This window comes from Eleutherodactylus coqui, chromosome 6 (genome assembly GCF_035609145.1).
Source record: "Eleutherodactylus coqui strain aEleCoq1 chromosome 6, aEleCoq1.hap1, whole genome shotgun sequence".
In the NCBI taxonomy this organism is placed as follows: domain Eukaryota; kingdom Metazoa; phylum Chordata; class Amphibia; order Anura; family Eleutherodactylidae; genus Eleutherodactylus; species Eleutherodactylus coqui.
In genome coordinates this window covers 129,770,735-129,788,771 of record NC_089842.1, presented here as the reverse complement: position 1 = coordinate 129,788,771, position 18,037 = coordinate 129,770,735, and the positions used below count along the sequence as shown (strand labels likewise).

Here is an 18,037-nt window from a genome sequence, read left to right as displayed (position 1 = left end):
CATCCTAATACCGGCTGGTAGATCGGTACAGTATGCATTGGAGCAATCAGCCTTAACACACCTTCTTAAGCATGTTGTAAAGTTTTACATTGAAACAATCACAGAAAATGGCCATATACTTACTGACTAAGGAGGGCAGATAGCTGCATCCTCTCAGCATGCAAGTAGCAGACTACCAAATGAGGGAGCTAATTACACCTGTGAGGGACACCGATGAGACAGCCACTCACACAGCCTCTTAATATAGAGAGGGGTGGCTGCTTGGTGTATACTCCCACACAGAGTAGATACAGAGTGTCAGACTTTCTGATACATGTAGTTCACCATGCAGACCAGCAACCTATTAATGACACCATAATAATTCGGCAGGTTGACTTACACCTCAAAAAGTGAACCACATTGGTACTGCCACCCTGGGCTCCCCCTGGCGTTTTAAAGCCACTCTGCATGTGAATAATAGATAATAAATGCAAGGCATTAGTTGGATTTTGGCCAAGATACATCAGCTCACTAAAGTTTTACATTGCAGTTAAATAAAGTTCTGACAGCATGTGGAAGTGGAGTGTTGTGTCCCAATGTATGCCCATAGAGGGCCTTGTAGCAGAGCATTTATCTAGCAACAAGGACCCATGGTGTTTAGCCCTATAAAGTACCTGCATTAGAGATGTCCACACCAAGGTTGCAACAAGTAGCTGTTAAGAGGTTGGCCAAGGTGCTGATTAGTCCCTATAGGGCTATTCCTATCTTCAAGGAACCGTTGGTCCCTCAAAAAGAGGTTTCTTCATATACACCTATATGTTTCTCTTTTTCTCTTGACAAACTGTATGTACCTGAGAGTGAACATCCATACTTGCTTTAAACTTCACCTATTTCTAGACTTGTTGCTCAGTTTTCATGGTCCTCGATGAGAATTCACAAAATATGGTTATATGACAGTAAAAGTCATGTACCCCTATTTTGCTTTCTTATATAATACCAATCAATCTACACCCAAAAATATTTACTTGTAAATGAAGCCCACCGTTAAACTTCAACTGTGGACATAATTTATTTGTTACACTTCCATGGGTCTCACAGCCTCCTCTATGTTGTGGTTGAATTTTTGCACAATAATGAAGTGGATGTTTACAATAACTTGTTTTTATTAATTGTCAGGTTACAAATAATTAAAAAACATGTAGAAATAATCAACTTTTATCTATGTATTTTAATAACGTTACAAAATAAAGAGCACGACTCTCGGAAATCTAGAATCGGGAGGGGTCTGGTATGCTCCACGTCCACAGCTAAAGGCTAAGGTTCCCCCGTAAGGATATTTTTACACAAACTAAATTGTTGCACAGCATACAGCAGAATTTGCCACTGTGGAAATGGACGCCAGAATCTGCATCTCTGAATGTGAATTTTGATGTTGAACTGGCGACAGAATGAAGCCATTTGCAGTTCTGCATCTAAATCAGCCCAGTATAGATGTGGATTTTGGTGCAGAATTTCCAGCAGGATGGCAAATTCTGCTACATGTTGTAAAAGAAATCCTGTAGCCGTAGAGAAGAGATACAATTACAAGGCAGACACATTTCCTAATATTCTGAGCAGCAAATTTCATAAACTATCCAGCAGAGTAGAGAGTCAGTCCTGACAGTGACATCCTCCACCATGAAGAAGCTGATTCTACAGTATGTCTTTGTGATGTATGAACTGGCGGAGGCCGGCGCCGTGTGAGATGTATCAGATCATATCCTCAGACAGCTCCATACACATGGAAGGGGAAATCTTCCCACCATGAACCAGTTAGCAGGAGAGATGCTGTCAGAAGACGGAAGCTTCATCATCTTACAGATTTGGGTCTGTTCTTCCTTAAGGTTCCTGCCAACTCTACACTGAAGATGAGAAAGTGGAAACATCTGTGGTGTTATTGTATCCCACACACTTTGTAGCGACCTCGTGTCGCAGACTAATCCACTCCAAGGAAATATTAATCTCAAATCTGGGCTTTGTCCACACATTACTTAAGGGACGGTGATGAGGGTCATTTACAGTAATTGTGTCATATGACTTAATGGATGAGACTCAGCTGTATTGTTTACATGATGACTTTTGGTAATTACTTGACAAACCCCAAATAAACACATATCAGAAGTGACATAATGAGTTCCATACAGGAGGCCAAACTGCTACAGGGACCCTGTAGAAAGATCAGCCAGCTCCTCGTCTCCTTTTATAGCAGTTGCTATGACCTGTCCATGACTCTAATGCTTCACTGCACCATTAAAGAGGTTGTCTAGTTTATAAAACCCATTTTCATACTGTATATCCTATTAGGGTATTATGTGTTAATAGAGGGGGTCCATTCTTTAGGATCCTGATCTCTTGGCCAAACTGGAGAGAGGTCACAAAGAGTATCTCACACTCTGAAGGATATGTCCTGGATCACGCTAACAACACATTGAATAAATAGACACTGTGTAATACTTCATTTCCCCTGTGGTGGCGCTGCAGGGAAATTGAACACTTATTGTCAAGTTTCACAACAGTTTAGACCTGATTGTTGGGGGGTGCCAGCACAGGGAAACTTTGGGAACAACTTTTTGCTAAGGGATCTTTCTAACAAGTAGGGATTATTCAGAATGGAGAACGCCTTTAACAAACAAGGGAGTGGGGGAAAGGACCCAGGAGTCTTTAAAGGGTGCTGGGTGGAGGGGGGGGGGGGGGGGGGGACAGCAGAAGCAATTGTCCTAAATAGTTCATGGTGTAGGGATGTAATTTTCTCACCCAGGTTCCCAGGTAGGTTCATACAGAATTTTCTAAAGGTTCATGGAAAGTTGACATTTTTGTCCTGTTCATAATAACATTATCATTTCTGGTATTCAATGATAAATCACAAGATTGTAGTGCAATGACTCAAAGCCAACACAATGGCTGCAAGTGGGTGAGTAATACAGATGTCAACGCTTGTAGTGTGTGAGGCAGATAAGGAGGACCATCACTCAGCACTTGGGATTATCAGTCCCACAAACCTCTGCATGTGGAACATACTGTACCATCAGCTGCCCGTCAGCGGGGAGCTCCCATCACAGCAGGCACCTGAGGCCTTCCTCCAGGGTTCACATCACCTCAATAAAACCAATAGTGAACAAAAGGCCATCCCTGAAGAGATCACTTCCTCCGGCTTCCTTCTATTGTTTGTCAGGGGCTCAGCAGCAGACCATCACTGCGAACGTCTGGACGACAGTCACGCGGTTCCACCTCCTGTACACAAAGATCAACTTCTTGCTGGAAATTATGAGATCAATGTGCAGGTGAAAGTTCCCTCATAAAACCCATGACCATAGTGACCATACAGCCCATAGAACTCCATGTCCATCCTCATGCGGGGCTGGATGTTATGCCATCAGAAGCAACCTGCTAGGTCAAAAACCCTGTGCCGTCTGCGGTTGCAGCATGTTATAGAACGAGGAATGATGAGAATAATGAGCAGAGTAGTATATTTTTAATTCAAAAGGACTCTATGCAAAAATATGTGTTTTGCTGTCTGGATAGGACTTACCTGGAGACCTTCCTCACTCACCCGTAAATGATTGGCAGCCTTATCTGTTTCCATATTGATGCTGAGGGGAAAGTCAATCAGTTATTGGTGAACAGATCATGAACAAGTGAGACTTGGGGCTCAAAATACATCATTTACATAATTACATGTGTATTTGGGATCTCGAGAGGTAAAGCTACTTTCACACTGTGTTTGCAGTGCATGTTTTTTTGCGTCGGGAAAGCTCCTGTCAAGCATATAAGCGTATTGATACAGCCTATTCACCTGACAGAGGTCAAGAGAGTGTCCTTTAGATCTCATTCGGGCTGGTTTATACATCAGTCTACCTTCTTTTTGTTGTGTGGAATAGCACATTGGCAGATGCTGCTGAAAGCCTATGCAGTGGCATCTGTCAGAGGTATATACTTGGAAACCCTCCAAAAGTATTTTTCGAATTACATTCTTTGCAGAAAAAAAAAATGAAGCACCTAGAAGTTGTCATTTTGCTGCAAAACTTGGCATGCAGTTACACCTGAGGCCCTAAAACTGGTTCCACCCTTGGCCTATAAAAAGGCTTTCAGAGGCTCCTTGTTCCGCTTGTGTAAACCTTGTTGACCACTAGACACCTCAATGATGAAGAGATGAGATTTCACCCAGTTAACAGAGTTTGAGAGGGGCGCATTATTGGAATGTGAGAATTTGGATAGGCATTTCGATGAATTGCCGACACATAGGCCGTTCTGTCTAGACAGTTGGGAGGTGTCACGACCAGTGGATGCGCAAGGGCACGTGCACAAGGCAACCGGGCTTAGGACACCTTCGATAGACTACCAGAAGAGAGGAGCAGCTCTCACTGTTTCATTGTCTGCCATCCAGAGACAGGTGGCACCATCATTACAGGCCCCTGTAGCTATCAGAACCATTTCCAGGCGCTTGGCAGAAGGACATTTGCTCTAATTGCGCCCATTACGTGTACTGTCTCTGACATTCACCCACTGTCGCCTCCATTTGCCACCAACCAATTGGGCTGCACAGGATGGGGTGGCACCACAACTGCCCGATTGAGCTGCACGAAATTGAATGGCACTGCAACAGCCTGATTGAGCTGCACATGATAGAGCAGCATTGCAATTTCCTGATGAAGCCGCATAAGATGGACCAGCTTTACAACCGCCCCATCGAGTCATGCAGAATGGAGTAGCTCCATACATAGATTAGGTGGGAGCAATGGGAACAGCAAGAGGAAACTGTGCAAGGTACATCATTTGGGTGGCAGGTGTAGACAAGGGTCAGGCAATTTGCGAACACATGAAGGGAAGACAGACTGACATAACAGTGTGAAAGAATAAGTAAAAGCAGCTATTGAATAAAAGTAGTTACCAATGAAACCAGTTCCTGTCCCCATACAAGACCAAGTAACAGTAAGCACCCCTAGCAGAACTGTATCCGTAACTTTTGAGCTGCTGTAAGGTGCACCTGATTATGACATTTTTTGTTCTGTTTTCTGTTGTAGGGCTATGTCCTATACTCAGGGGGTCTTATAGTCCGACATGGCAAAGTGCAGTGTGAAGGCAGCCTAACAGGGATTCCGTCAGTGAAGAAGACAAATCCAGGACTGTGAATGTAAGCAGTAGATGAAGGGGATTTTATAATGAGAAATATGTTTTTTCTCTTTGTTGTATCTCTTCAATAAGTTGTAATATATGTGTTGTTTCTCCTTTCTTATATTAATCGGTTTTGCCCTGAAATATATTCTCAAATAATATTAAAAAGATTTGAAACCAAAAATGTATATATAATATACCCCACACAGTTCTGTCCTTCCACCTCTCACTATCTGTTAGACACGGGGTTACCACTCTGAGCGCCGGGGTCCGGTTGGTGCGAAGTGCTTGTTCTGACACTACGGGGGCCTGGGCTGGCGGCTCTGCCTGGGGTTACCCCACTCTGGTGGTCGATCACGGCCACCCGCTGGTCGGCCACACAGTCATGTGACTTCTCCCCGCCCCTCTGGACAGGGAGGTCTGCATATAAACCCTGCTGGCCCAGACTCTAGTTGCCAGTATTTGGTTTTGATTTGTTCTGCCTACACCCGCGTTACTGACTTCACTTAGTGCTTATGACCTCGGCTGTTCCTTTGACTCTGCTTTGCTCCCCTGTACGCCACATGTGCTTCACGGTTTTGACCCTGCCTGTTCCCCGACCACTCTCTTGTCTGCTCCGTTGTCGTTTCCTGTCAGCTACTCAGCACTCACCTGCCGGTCTCCCTGTCCCTTCTTCTTTGGGGTCCCTGTCATTAGAGCAGCGCAAGGACTGTCGCCCAGTTGTCGCCCTGGGGCTTAGCCCAGGGGGGCAAGTAGGTAGGGACACGGGAGAGGGCTGGCATAGGGATCCCCTGACCATCTGCCCCGCCAGTACCTAACACTATCCCATTATATATACATACTAGTCTAATCTGGTTTCATGCTATGGGGGATAACTGTCTTGTGTATTGGCTTCATTGACAGTTGCGGCGAAGTGACAGGCTTTATTCATATCTGCGTTATTTCCGTTGTAGTTTTCCATCATAGGAGCAGAATAACAAGAATAATGGAAGTGCCGGATCCCTGACAGGGCAGATACCAACTGTGCCCAACGAATCTCAATGACTAAAAAGGAGTCCATCAGGTTTCTGCTGCGGCGCCTGGCATCTCACCGGTCAAAATAACGCAGCATGCTGTACTTTTGTCTAGCGTTTATGATGAAATCTGCAAATGGAGCCCCCATTAGAGATGTCAGCATACATTGTGACCTCTGAGCCCCAGAATATACATTGTACATTGTCGGTCATAGCTAACTTGTTAGCTCCAAACATAATAAGTGATAATTACAGGTAGAGGCAGATATTGCGAATGTTTACTGGTAACGAGTGCGATCAAACGACGGAGGCTGAAGTAGAAGCTGATTAGGCAGCACAGACATGAAAGGGTTGAGCGTTCATTTATAGATTCATTAGGAAGGGAACCTGACAGAGCAGAAATCCCACCTCAAAGAGAAGAGCTGGGAATGAAAGAAGGAGATGGAATTTATCAAGAAGCAAAAATACCTCGAATTTTACTAAACTTTTTCACTTTGATTTTTAAATTGAATTTATTTCTGGACACACTAAAAAAATCCTCATCATTGTCCATGAGGATTAAACGACATCGCACGGACATAAGCCTGGATCATTAACTGCAGAAGATGATACTAAAGACCGTCTACATGCTGTGATTATCATCCAGCCATATTCTGATCCTTTAGGTCTCAGAAAGAAATCTATGGTTCCATACTGTACCGCCATGTGCTTACAGTTATACATGGCATCACAGTCATGCAGCATCACATGACATATCATGGAGGCACCCTATGGTGGGCATACAGAGGGATTAAAGGGTATTTTGGGGACTAAGGTATTGATGATCCATGCTCAGAATCATTAATAGCAGATTGGTAGGGGTCCGCCACTTGGGACTCCCAACAGGTCAGCTGATTGAAGAGGTCACGGCCCTCAGATGCACACCACAACCTTTTTTCAGGCCTGTTCCGTGATGTTCATTAGTGTCAGATGCCTGAAGAGCAGCTCAGTCTCATTCAAGTGAATGGGTTTGAGCTGCTATCCCAGGCACGGCCACTATGAAATGTATGGTGCTGTGCCTGGTATGTAGTGAAGTGGCCATGCGTAACTACCGCTTCAGGGAACTAAATGGCGGTGCTCTTGAGCAGCAGTCCCCCACTGATCTGATATTGATGACTTATTATGAAAGGTTACTCGTATCTTAGTCCCAGAAAAAACATTAAGGCCTCATGCCCATGGTCGTGGTGGACTCCACTAGCAGAATATCGCAGCCGAGTCCGTCACAGCGTACCCCAAGACCCGTCCCTCGAGCTTGTGCACATGTGCAGTACAGCGCGTGACGCGCCGACAGTGCAGGATAATGCAGCCGGCGGTGGGCGAGGATGCGTATTCACGAGATACTTCCGCTGTGCTATAACAGCATGACAACCGGTTTCCATTGACTACAATAGAAGCCAGCCGCGCGTATTCCCGTGGCAATTACAGCATGCCGCCGTTACTTTCACGCTGTGGAATTCCGCAGCGTGAACATTGAGCTATTAGGTTCAATAGAACCTAATAACTGCGGCATAACACCATGGATTTCCACTGCGTAAAATTTGGCAGAAATCTGGCCGTGGGCATTAGCCCTAAAAGGTCGCTAATATGGATCTATAGAGACCGTTTGTGTTGCTGCATTAACCCTTTCCAATACAATTTGTATCCTGGTTTTCCTAGGGGGCTTACTCTTTTTGTGCCGTTATAAAATGGCACTATATGCTGGCTAAAGCCAGTACTGCATGAGGTGACACGTTGGATAGGCTCCGACAGTAGAGAGGCTGGCAATACACAGTAAGAGAACCTCGACAGATGTCTTCCAACATCGGAGCTGTAGAGCCTTAAATCATAATGTCTTTAGACGTCAGACAGTGGATTGGAAAGGGTTAAGTCTGTCTAAGCAGCTAATACCTTGACGCCTGGAGACCAGAATGCCCCTCTACGTATACCCCACCCAATAAACATATACAAATATTTGCCACAACAGCCTTTCTTTAACAAAAAACATACATTATGAATTAACGAGGGGGGGAATCCTTGGAGTGACACAATCTGGTGCTCCCACAATCAAACCAAAGTACACGCTGCCCCACAGCCGTAGACAGGCTCAGGGGCAACGCAATGTGCCCCTAGGGGGCTACCACACTTGGGGCTTACAGCCGGCGGAGGGTCTACTGCCCCCCACTACCAGCCAAGTCCCTGCACCAGATCCTACACCGATTACAGAGGAGGGAGTCTACAGGTAGGACCATGCCCAACCGACTCCCCCCCTACACATTTTCCACCGCCTCCAAGGACCCCCCACCCGACACTGCTATGACAATTAAACTATCGACCTTCCTCACCCACCAACTAGCAAAACGGGCGGGCGGGACTCTCTGTAATCTCCTCTCAAGGTGACCACCCACGAAGCGCCCCCACTATATATAACCCCCCTCCCACTAAACTTTCCACCTATCCTGACCCTCACCTCAACCTTCTAGCACTTTCTATCTCCACCTATTCCCAACTTTAACCCTTTCCTGACTACCGGCTATCTGGTCCCCCTCGTCATGGCGGGCTTCCTCTTAAAGGGGCCACGACCCCTCCCGCTCCAGCCCGTGACTTGACGCCTGGAGACCAGAATGCCCCTCTACGTATACCCCACCCAATAAACACAGACACCTTTTTTCATTTGGATATTTTATTGGCCACAGCAGCCTTTCTTTAACAAAAAACATACATTATGAATTAACGAGGGGGGGAATCCTTGGAGTGACACAATCTGGTGCTCCCACAATCAAACCAAAGTACATGCTGCCCCACAGCCGTAGACAGGCTCAGGGGCAACGCAATGTGCCCCTAGGGGGCTACCACACTTGGGGCTTACAGCCGGCGGAGGGTCTACTGCCCCCCACTACCAGCCAAGTCCCTGCACCAGATCCTACACCGATTACAGAGGAGGGAGTCTACAGGTAGGACCATGCCCAACCGACTCCCCCCCTACACATTTTCCACCGCCTCCAAGGACCCCCCACCCGCCACAGCAAGCACGGCTTAAACCTTAGCCTGCGCCGCCCCCAACAACACCAGGGCCCTTTCAATTCCTGCTTGCACCCCCACAGCCCAAATGTCAACACCTACATCATTCAGATGTATACCATCATTCGCCCAATACTCTCCAACCCCCTTCTCTAACTCCCTGTGCCGCACGCAGATCCCCCCGTTCCGTGCTACAAATGCCGAAATGTGTCTATTGATTTTTACTCTAGCCCTATTGATGGCTATCAATGACCTGGCAAATCGCCACTGCTTCCGTGGGATGATCTCCGACAAAACGATGATCATGTTTGGGTAAAGTGTTCTCAGCCTTAGGAAATCGTATTGGATATCCCGCCTCAATTCCCGAGCAGGGCAACTTGCCAGGTCATTGCCCCCCACGTGTAAGACCAGTATGTCCGGGCACCTGTCTACGCGCCCAAACCTCTCCACCTCCTTTAAAATTTGGCACCATTTCATGCCCCGGATCCCCAACCACCGGAGCACCGCTACCTCCCTCCTAAATCCCAACTGCCTGCCATTAGGTCGGACCTTGGCACGCTCCGCTACCCAATACACATACGAGTGTCCAAGGATCCAAACCAGCGCCGGTACCTCCTTTCCTGTAAAAGGATAGAAATAAGAAATCATTTCCCCATAATAATCCCCCACCCCCACTTTTGTTATTTTCGATTCTATGAAATACACCACAATTTTTTTTTATTTTTTTTTATCACTCAACCAACTCTGGACGAACATAAGTCTGGAACCTTCTTGAATTCCATCTACCAATCCTCTTCACTACGTCAGGCCCCAATCCTCTGCCTGCCGCCTCCGTTGCAGCTCCAATCCTAAAGGAATGGGAAGAATACCTGCCTTCCAATCCCAACTGCAACATGCATTTTTTTAAAACGGCGTTAAATTGAAATTTAGACAGAAAGGACCCATCTGCATGAATAAACAGCGGGCCCGGTTTATCTGTCCTCACCCTTCTATACGACTGAAAACATTGTACGGGACATAACTTAGCCCCCGGAACCTGCCCCAAACGGACCCTTTTTCCTCTCCCCAACTGATCCGTCTTCGACCTCCTGAGCATAATTTCTAAAGAGCCCTCAGCCAAAGACACATCCGCAAAAAACAATCCTCCTCCTACCGCCTTGTTGGGTGACACCAATTCCCCCAACCTAAAAGCCCCATAAAAGGCTATTGAAAATGCGCTGCGAAACAACACCTCTTCGAAACTATCTCTACAAATATCCCCCAAAACCGCCCCCAAACTCTCCAAAATAGCAAAAGTGACTGGCCACCTTCTATCCTTCCCCGCCTGTCCTTTTCGAAAACCCCGCAGAGCTTGCTTCACCAAAAAACCCCTGCAACTTCAAACCAAAAACTAAACCCGCAATAAAACGGTTCACCCGCGACACAGACCAACCCAACTCCTTTGCATTCCCCCAAAAAGTCAACAAAACTTCCACATTACCACTCTCAGACTCTATTGCTCCCTGACCAATTACCCACTGCCGCCATTGTCCCCATGCCACCTCATACGCCTTCCACGTACCCTGTGCCAACGAACTCTCTATCAGACGTATCGCAGCACGTCTGGCACGCTCCATAATTCCGGGGGACAAGTCCGGCCCTCCACATCCGCCTCTGGTGCCAGTGCCCGAAACCGCTCCCACTGGAAATGAGAAAGCGCATCAGCTAATCCGTTATCCTCCCCGGGACATGCACAGCTACAATCCACGCATTCAACGACAAACAAGACAACACCAGATACCGCAGCAAATTCACCACCGGTGGTGATCGAGCTGTTACCCCATTAATCGCTTGTACGACTCCCATGTTGTCGCAATGGAAGCACACCTTTCTATTCCTGAACCTTTCTCCCCATACGGAAATTGCAACCACTATCGGGAACAACTCTAACAAGACTAAATTTTTTACTGCTCCGCACTGACGCCATTCCTCGGGCCAAGGAGCAGCGCACCATTGACCCTTAAAATAGGCTCCAAAACCTGTGGTCCCTGCCGCGTCTGTAAACAGGTCCCAATCAAAATTATCAACCTCCTGCTCTATAAACAAAGAGCGACCGTTGTACTGGTCCAAAAAGGAAACCCAAACTGCTAAATCTGCCCGGATCTCAGCGGTCACGCGTACGAAATGATGGCCCGCTTTAACCCCTGCAGTGGCACCCGCCATTTTCCGACAAAAAATCCGCCCCATAGGCATAATTCTGCAGGCAAAGTTCAACTTTCCCAACAGCGACTGTAAGTCGCGCCGGGTAATGTTTTTTGCCTGACTCGCCTTCCCCAAATCATAACGCAACCCGCGCAGCTTGTCCTCCGGCAAGCGACATTCCATTCTGACCGTATCTATAACAATCCCTAAGAAACTTAAACAGGTCACCGGAACTTCCGTTTTCTCCGATGCCAATGGCACACCAAACTTATTAGCTACCCATTGCACCGTGGACAACAGCAACATGCAAACTGTGGACCCCGCCGGACCCACGCACAAAAAATCGTCCAAATAGTGCAAAATCGATTGCACTCCGGACACGTCCTTAATCACCCATTCCAAAAAGGAACTAAACGCTTCAAAATAAGCGCATGAAATAGAACAGCCCATAGGCAAACATTGATCAACGAAATACTCCCCTTCCCAAATGCATCCCAACAAGTGAATGCTCTCCGGATGAACCGGCAGCAATCGGAACGCTGCTTCCACATCCGTCTTGGCTAACAATGCCCCCTGTCCACATCTCTGAACCCACCTAACAGCCGCGTCAAACGACGTGTAAACCACAGAACACAACTCTGGCGCAATTCCATCATTCACTGATTCCCCTTTCGGATACGAAAGATGGTGAATCAACATATATTTGCCCTGTTCCTTTTTAGGGACAACTCCCAACGGGGAAACGACTAAATTAGGAACAGGCGGAGTGGCAAAAGGCCCTGCCATGCGCCCCAGAGCCACCTCTTTAAACAACTTCTCCCTTACTACTGCCGGGAATTCCCTTGCTGAACGTAAATTTTTAACCGTAGGGGGAACCCGATGCTCTGGCTCCGGTATCCGAAAGCCTTCCAAAAACCCCCGCAACAACAAATGCCCCTTCTCTGTGTCGGGATATCTACTTAGAAAGGGGGCCATCTCGAGAACTTTCACCGGCGTCCTCCCTTTTTCCTTCAGTACCCCCAACCTTTCCCTTTCCACGGCGAAAACACTTTGACGCCCCATGTGAAGACCCGCTGCAAATGGAGCAATTGTGTTTAAAGCGACAACTCGCCCCAAACTTGCACTGGCCCTCGTTGTATTGCCAGCAAAACCCTGCTTTCCTCTGCCCCTGCGCCCCTGTGCTTCCTGCCGAACTCCCTCCGGTAGCTGAGCCGGATGATCCGGCGGCCCCGGGAAAGGACTGCCCGAAACGCGTAGCCGCCATAACTTTTAGCCATAACCCAATATCTTTATGATCCCAACAGATACTGGGACGCACTGCTTTCCGCTGACGAAACTGCTCGTCATACCTCAACCATGCCTGACCGCCATAAGTCCTGTACGCCTCCCCGATGGAGTCCAAATAACAAAAAAGCGCAGAACAATTCTCCGGCGCCTTCTCCCCAATCACCCCCGCTAATATTGCAAATGCCTGAAGCCAATTTGCAAATGTTTGCGGAATAAGCCGCCAGCGCTTCTTCTCCTCCTCCTCCTTCTTCGTCTCAGTCCGCTTCCCTTTCTCCAAATTAAACTTCTCAAGAGGCAACAAGGAAAAAATCTTCACATACTCGTCCTTCCAGATTTTTTCCCTTACCTCTTTTTTGAGATGCGCCCCCAACGGACCTTCAAAACAAACATACACCTCCCCCTTTGCCTTGTCGTCGAGCCGAATGGCCTCGCCATCCTTCTCCGTCTGGACCGCAACCGTAACACCTGTACTCCGCGCACTACCTGGAACCTCCACAACTCCAGAGCTACCCCCAACCGCTACCTCATTCCTAGCGTCCTGCGGTAGCCATGACGCAACCGGGGACGGGGCCCCCACCCCCGCCCCTAAGCCCCCTTCACACCGCTGTAACAATTGCCGAACATTACCCATAAGCTCCCTTAACTCACCCCCAAATACCCCCCTTAAAAGACTATCCTCCCCCATATTAACACTTGCTCCCCTTAACTGACCCACAAATGCATTATTAGACAAGCATGACAATGAGCATTGCTCACCTGGCTGCATGGAGGCTGTGTCCCCACCAGCCGGCCCTGCGAGGTCCTGGACATCCGCGTCGCTGCTGGTCCCATCCGAATCGTTCTGCTCCTGGCGACTTTCCTCCCGCTGTGGAACGATCACTACCGAACGAAGCCTGCCCGCGCTCGTCCCTGCGGGTTCCTGAACAAACTGTCGCCGACTTGTGCTAGACCCGGTCCGCCCCCTGGCCGGCACTTCACCAACAGGGGCCACCGTGCTGCTTCTCCTGTCTCTGCCGCTGCCTCCGGCTCTCACAGCCGTCCCTGCTGCCTGCGATCTGTTGCTGGATGCTCCCCCAGCCGGTACATCACCGGGGGAGACATCCGTCCTGGCATTCTCCTCCATGCTGCCCGACGCCACAGGCCCCGCCCCCCGGCAGGGTCAAGTGTTCCTGCTCGCCGTGCTCACTGGTGGCTGCATAGGACTCCTCCGCAGGCGCGCCTCCCGTCCCCGAGGCTTGGGGAGGGAAACGGAACTGCAAGGGTCCCCTGAGGGACTCCTGAGCCGCCGGCGAGCCCTGGGAGCGCTGTCCTCCGCTACAAGTCTCTGGGGCGGTCGTGCCCGACGAGCTCTCCGCTCCGGCTCACGTGGTCCCGAAGTCTCCTCTGCTTCAGCTGCCGCTGCCGCTCCGCTCCCCAGCGCTCCTGCCACTTGAGCCTGCAGCCAGTCAGGACCATAACGGCTTGCCGCTGCCCTGAGCTCCTCCAGCATCTTCTCCACGTTATCCATCTTTAAGGTCAGTTTTTCTTCTCTTCTGCTCACACGCTCTGTCCTCTCACTCTCTGTAATCTCCTCTCAAGGTGACCACCCACGAAGCGCCCCCACTATATATAACCCCCCTCCCACTAAACTTTCCACCTATCCTGACCCTCACCTCAACCTTCTAGCACTTTCTATCTCCACCTATTCCCAACTTTAACCCTTTCCTGACTACCGGCTATCTGGTCCCCCTTGTCATGCCGGGCTTCCTCTTAAAGGGGCCACGACCCCTCCCGCTCCAGCCCGTGACTTATATCATGTCTTATACTCCAGTCCTACCCAAAACTTTCTGCACAGTTTGAAAGGTATCCTGCACAAGACCGCAGACATAATTTAGAGATGCAAGAAAAAGTAAGTGAACCCTTTGGAACTAACTGGATTTCGACATTGATTAATGAAATATGGTCAGATTGTTCTCCAAGTCACAATTATAGTCAGATGCAATCCATCTAAATGAATAACACACAAACAGTTGTTTTTTATTGAGCACATTCAGTAAACATTCAAAGTGAGAAAAAGTAAGGTAACCCTCAAATTTAATAATCTGTAAATTCCTTTTAAAGCAGCAATCACCTCCACCAAACTTTCCTGTAGCTGCAGATGAAATTTGCACAATATTGACAGGGAATTTCGAACCATTCTTCCCTGCAAATGAGTATCACTATTTCTGGGATGCTTTGCATGCACAGCCCAGTTGTGTCACAGCTCTGAATGTGGCTGGAGTATAAAATATACTTTAACAGTATATCACAAGCAGATTGGTGAGTGCAGCTCTGGATGTGACTAGTGCATGTGATGATGTCACTCAGGAGGAGAAGTACAGCACAGTGTTTACACAGCCGCTCATCATTATAAGCAGATTTATTTTGTACAATGATGTTCAATGGTGGTGCTTTACACAGAAGTTTGTAATCTGGTTGCTGGCACGTTGCAGGCATGCTCATCATAGCGGTACAGATTAGAGAGGGGGTCTGTGTAGCACACTTCTCTCTTTCATGCCTGCGGATTCCTGCGGCTCGTCTAAGATGTGCTTCCAGTTCCCCTGATGTCCTTCACAGAGAGCTGCTTCCTTTATAATTATAAGATATACAAAGTGGCGGAGCTCATCAATCAAGGCTGCGCACTCGTCACAGCGCACGGAATCACGCGGCTGCGCCTGTCACTTCTAGCTTTACAGCTATTTGTAATTATATTCTCAGATGTTGGAGTAAATAGGAGAACATTCAGCTGAGAGATACATCTACCCGCATCAATCCCCCATAACAATTACCAGACGCTCCATTCGGGGCACTTTGGTGGAAACAGCAATAAAGGAAGCAGAGGAACAAAGTCATGGATGGACCTTGTACTCACCTGCAGTTATAGTGTCGGACTAGGGTGCCAAGGACCCACCTGAACAAGTCATTCTCGGGGTCCACTTTACAGCGGCATTAAAATATTACCTGACCCTCATTTGCAAATTCCTGTCTGCCACATTCTCTATATATTTTAATGGAAAGGTGTCTGTGTGCAGCTCTGTCTCAGGTGACCTATGTGCTACTTATGCAGGTGTAAGGGGCTGGTGGTCACCAGAGGATTCACCTGTTTCCCTGTTCAAATCTGCTGAGTTATACCATGTGTTATACTCCAGTCACATTCAGAGCTGCAGTCACAATTTCATTGGAGTCCTGTTAGTGTTAGCTTAAATTTTAGCAGTGGGGAACAGGGGGGAGCTCTCTCCCCCCCCCCCCCCCCCAATGCAACCCCCCCGCTCACCCCCGACGCCCCCCGAATCTTTTTGCCCGAGTAGTCGGTTACTCGGAAAAAGCGGTGCTCGAGTGCAAAAACACCCTAAACTAGTAAGTTCGCTCATCTCTAGTTCCTATAGTTAAAATGGAACAAATGCATCAGTCTTGCATCCAAATTGCATGGCATGGTGGTCCGATGTGATTATTTTCCACACTTCTATAGGAAATAATGAGTGCATCTTGAACATGAATCGGCCCAAATTGGACATGCTGCGATTTTTTGATCTTGGTTTACACTGGTCAACAGTGAAAATCTTTCCAACTTGAAAATAGGTATTCATCATTTCATCATGGAAGAAACAAAAATGACATTGAAAACTGAGTTAGCTCTTGGCTCTGAGGTGTAGCCCATTTAAGTTGAACTTTGTAAAGGTGATGAACCAGGGTGGAGAAGCTTTTTAGGACCTCAGAAGGCAATTTCCACAGCTCAGTGATGCTAAACTTAAAGAAGGCGTCTTCATTGGCCTGAAGATTCGTTATCTTCTTAAAGATAAAAACTTTGAGCAAGTTCTTCAGGGACAGGAGAAAGCAGCATGGGAGGCATCTAAAGCTGTTGTGCATGGCTTCCTGGGAGATTGAAGACTTCACAACTACGTTGAGATTGTGAATAAACGTCTAGAAAAATACCATGGATTAGGTTGCAACATGTCACTCAAAATCCATTTCCTACCTTCTCATCTGGACGTCTTTACCTGACAACTGCGGTGCCGTGGGAGACGAACATAGGGAGCGATTCCATCAGAATATATCGAAAATGGAATGAAGGTATTGGGGGAAAATGGAAGCTTCTCTGCTGGTGGACTACTGTTGGACAGTGACAAGAGACACCCCCAGAAAAGGAGTACAAGCAACTAGCAAAGAGAATCCGTTCATGTGATTAAGCCCTTTTATTTGAAGTTAGTGTATCTATGAAACCAGAGTTAGGCTTTATTCACATGAGCTTATATCGGCTGCTGTTTTCACGGTCTGCTGTAGTACACTACCATCTGATGCAATGGATTCCAATGCATCAGATCACATGGGCGATTTTCCGCCACATAAAAGCCGGCCGGCCAGGATAGCACATAGGAGCGGATTTTGGACGGGCGCTATTACAAGAGCCAAGAAAGATAGCCCTGGAACTATCTTCCTGGCTGGAATACGTCGGCCGCTGCATAGACTCCTATGGGAGCCAATGACAGCAGCCGGAGAAGGGAGGTGGGAGGGAGTTTAGCAGTGTGACTGATAAACTCCCTCCCCCTTCTCTCCTCCTCTTGCCGGCTGTCTGAAATGGAAGGGGGTGGGAGCTAGTTGCTAAGCTCCCATCCCATCCCGCCCCATAGAATCATAGAATTCTAGAATGGTAGAGTTGGAAAGGACCTCTAGGGTCATCGGGTCCAACCCCCTGCTCAGTGCACGATTCACTAAATCATCCCAGACAGATTTCTGTCCAGCCTCTATTTGAAGACTTTAATTGAAGGAGAACTCACCAAATCCACTTATTCATCACCCTCGCTATCTTATATCTAATTTGTGTCTCCTCCCTTTCAGTTTCATCCCATTGCTTTCCTTGTACAAATGAGAATAGGGCTGATCCTCCTGCACTGTGACGGCCCTTCAGATATTTGTAGACCGTTATTAAGTCTCCTCTCAGCCTTCTTTTCTGCAAGCTGAACATTGCCAGATCCTTTAACCGTTCTTCATAGGACATGATTTGCAGACTGCTCACCATCTTGGTAACTCTTCTCTGGTAACTCTTCATTGCTGGCTGCTGACAAGGGGCAAAGAGGGGGCGGGACCTAAGCACACTAGCTTCCACCCGTCCCGCCTCCTCCCCTTGCTGAGACTCGGCGAGAGGAAGCGGAGGGTGGAAGGGGAGAGGGGAAGGGGGAGACAGTTTAGCAGAGCTAAACTGTCTGCTCTCACCCGCCGGCATTGCGGCCTCGGTGTATAAGCGCCAGGCCAGGGCTGCCTGCCTGTTCACAGCGTTTTTACATTGCCGGTGGGCGAACGTAAAAACGCTGAAGCCCGTGTGAATAAGCCCTTAGGCCTACTAAGCAAAATATAATGTCACATTAATTTTCTTT

General features: G+C 47.9%; 1 long non-coding RNA gene across 2 annotated transcripts in view; it reads left to right on the top strand.

The window, feature by feature from the left end:
• Nucleotides 1–18,037, top strand: part of LOC136631456 (uncharacterized) — an 81,309-nt gene that overhangs the window by 24,426 nt on the left and 38,846 nt on the right. For both annotated transcript variants that reach the window (XR_010793020.1, XR_010793019.1), the window contains exon 2: nt 5,040–5,149. This is a non-coding gene — a long non-coding RNA (uncharacterized lncRNA). The remainder of the gene's footprint in view (nt 1–5,039; nt 5,150–18,037) is intronic.